Consider the following 3,734-nt stretch of genomic DNA (forward strand, 5'->3'; position numbering starts at 1 on the left):
CCGAGCGATCGGAGGAATTCCTGTAATTTTCCGGAAAATGGTTTTTCTTTAAAAATAAAGCGATTTTTTCCGTTTTTTACATTTTTAGGAAAAAATAAAAAAATTAACAAAATGTTATTTGGACTGGTTTCTGTGATCGGAATGATTTCTGAAATTTTTCGCAAATTGGTTTTTCTTTAAAAATAAAGCGATTTTTTCCGTTTTTTACATTTTTAGGAAAAAATAAAAAAATTAACAAAATGCTATTTGGACTGGTTCCTGTGATCGGAATGATTTCTGAAATTTTCCGCAAATTGGTTTTTATTTAAAAATAAAGCGATTTTTTTATTTCCGATTTTACATTTTTAGGAAAAAATAAAAAAATTAGCAAAATGCTAATTCGACTGGTGTTGAGTATTTTGTAATATCAAACAATTCGCGGTCTTATTATATGCAGTGACATCTATTTTATTTTTAATAGCGCCCCCTTGGTTGCTACCCATGAGTTATAGTCATTCATGTTATGCTTTCGTGGCACTCACATGTATTTTTATTCAGACGGTAATTAAAACATAATTAACAGTGATTCTGTGTTTTTCTTTCACGTAAGTTGTTCTGTCGTAAATCCTGCTCACAGGTTATGGGCCCAGGACATGGAAAATAGTTTCGACTTGTGAAATACGTGAAAGTGTGTGTTTGTGAAATATTCGTAGTCGGCGTCACCCCTGAGTCGCTTGAACAAAAGATGGCTGCTGCTAATTTAACACGTATCGAAACTTTGCATAAGGAAAATTATGATACGTGGAAAATGCAGATGGAGGCCCTGCTAATAAAAAACGACGCATGGGGTTATGTATCCGGTGAAATTGTGAAACCTGAACCTACCGACGCGAATGCTGCAGCTGTAACCGCATGGACAAAAAACGATAATAAAGCAAAGTCGGATATTATTTTATCCATACATCCTTCGGAACTGAAGCAAGTTAAAGGATGCGTCACCTCTCGTTCCGTTTGGATAAAGTTAGAGGAAATATATCAGTCGAAGGGTCCCGCGCGCAAAGCGACATTGTTGAAACAACTCACGTTACAACGAATGGAAGATGGCGACGACGTACGCAAACACATCCGAAAGTTTTTCGACGCCGTCGATAAACTGAATGAAATGGACGTGGAAATTAATCAGGACCTACTCGCGATCATGCTTCTGTACAGTTTACCACCCTCCTTCGAGAACTTCCGATGTGCGATCGAATCACGAGATGACTTGCCGTCACCAGAAACTCTTCGAGTGAAAATAATCGAAGAAAATGAAGCTCGCAAAAGTGATTCTCGTATTCCGGTGCAAAACGCGATGTTTTCAAAGAAAAATTGGAACTCGAAAAAGGGGAAGAATATCGAAAACAGTGGAAGCAGTGTTAGTGGCGAATTTAAATTTTGTTGTCATCGTTGTCGCGAAGTTGGACACAAAAGTGTGGACTGTAAAAAGAAAAGCGGAAACCTCCGACCATCGGCAAAAAATATCGAAGGCGTAAGTTTGTGTGCCGTGGAAAGTTACGCGAGTACTCACGAGAGTTTACGTGTGGAAGGCAATAATTCGAGTGTCAAATGGTGTTTAGATTGCGGTGCGACATCGCATTTATGCAATTAAGTGCGCGAATTCGCGGAAATGAACGTTTCTAAACAGGGAACACTTAATTTAGCGAACAACGGAATTACGAAAATAGAAGGTAAGGGAACAGTGTTATTTACTTCCGAAGTCGACGGCAACGTGAAAAACGTCAACTTAAGTAATGTGTTATATGTTCCCGACCTTCGCACGAACTTGCTTTCGGTCGCTAAAATGACAGATAGAGACTGTGAAGTGACATTTACCAAAAATCGAGCTGTTATCGTCGACAAAGACAAAAACACGAAGTTAATCGCGGAACGCGTCGGTGATTTGTATTTCGTGCGGGAAACAAACCAAGAATGTCAAGAAATCTATGAAGAAAACAGTACGGAAAACAGTGCTACACTATCTGTTGAAACTTGGCACCGTCGCCTAGGACATTTGAATTTAAACGATCTTCGGAAAGCTGAACGAATCGGTTCGATTCGCGGTTTGAAAATAAACGTAAACGAAAGTAAATTCGAATGTGAAACATGCCTTCGTGGAAAGATGACGAGGACACCTTTTCCTAAAAAATCTATGAAGAAAACCGAACTATTGGAAATAGTTCACTCAGATCTTTGCGGACCTATGAGAGTCGAGTCAAACGGAAAAGCCAAATACTTCATTACGTTGATTGACGATTCTTCCAGATGGTGCGAAGTACGATTCCTGAAAAAGAAAAGTGAAGCTCTCGCCGCTTTCAAGGAAATCAAGGCATTAATCGAAAATCAAAAGGGAAAAACAATTAAATGTATTCAAACCGACAACGGGACGGAATATCTCTCGAAGGAATTTAACGAATTCTTAAAGACGAACGGGATCCAACGAAGACTAACCGTCGCTTACAACCCGGAACAAAACGGGGTGTCCGAAAGGAAGAACCGGACACTCATGGAAATGGCGAGGTGCCTCCTTATTCAATCAGGTCTACCCTCATCGTTTTGGGCTGAGGCAGTTTCTACGTCCAACTATATCCGGAACAGGTGCCCCACCAGCAGTCTGGACGGACGAACACCACACGAAGCTTGGACCGGCACAATTCCCGATGTAAGTCACTTCAAGGAATTTGGTTGTACAGTTTTTACTTTGGACAGAGCACCGGGAAAGGGGAAGCTCGAGGAACGAGGTAAAAAGGGAATTTTTGTCGGCTTTGACGACAAGTCCAAGGGCTATCGAGTCTGGATTCGCGAACAAAATAAAGTAGTGATTTCGAGAGATGTTTCATTTTTAGAAACAACAAGCTCGCCCAACGCGAATGATTACGAGGATTTCATTCCAGAAACTGTCGATGAACCGAAGGAAAACTCGAACTCACTCGACAGTATTGAAATCATCACATTCCCGGAAACTCGAGAAAACGAACTCAATGACGATAATATCGAAGAAGAAATCGAGGAACTAAACAGTGACGAGGAAATTATCGAGGAACAAAACAATGACAAAGAGAATATCGAACAAAACGAGAGAGCGGAAACACCAAGAAGAGGTCCAGGACGACCGTCAATCATCAGAACCGGACAGAGAGGACGACCACGGAAGATTTTTCAACCACCACACGAGGAAGCTCAATTTGCAAATTCCGAACACGCCTTTGTAGCGGAAATTCCAGTACATCAAGCAATATTGAGTCCAGATAGTGCGGAGTGGTTAATTGCAATGGGAGATGAAGTAAAATCCATCTTAAAAAACGAAACGTGGAAACTCGTTCAACGCCCTCACGACAAACAGATCATCGGAAGTCGAATGATTCTTCGCAACAAATACAACTCGGACGGGACAATTGCAAGGCGAAAGGCTCGCATCGTAGCACGCGGGTTCGCTCAACGCCCGGGAATTCATTTCACTGAGACGTTCGCACCGGTAGCTCGATTGAGCTCTATACGATTATTAGTGGCTCTTGCAGCAAACTATCAGATGAAAATGAGGCAGATAGATATAACAACAGCATACCTGAATGGAGGAATCGAGGAAGAAATTTTAATGGAACCACCTCAATACTTGAAGGAAGCTTTGAAGGTCATAATCCAGACTGATGGAGCCAGCAGCGAAATCGGAAACAAAGCCAAGCAGATGTTCGAGGACCTAGAAACTGGAGAGAAAGTAT

This window comes from Leptopilina boulardi, unplaced genomic scaffold (genome assembly GCF_019393585.1).
Source record: "Leptopilina boulardi isolate dan_hultmark-lab unplaced genomic scaffold, ZJU_Lbou_2.1 LbouV2_13, whole genome shotgun sequence".
Classification (NCBI taxonomy): Eukaryota; Metazoa; Arthropoda; class Insecta; order Hymenoptera; family Figitidae; genus Leptopilina; species Leptopilina boulardi.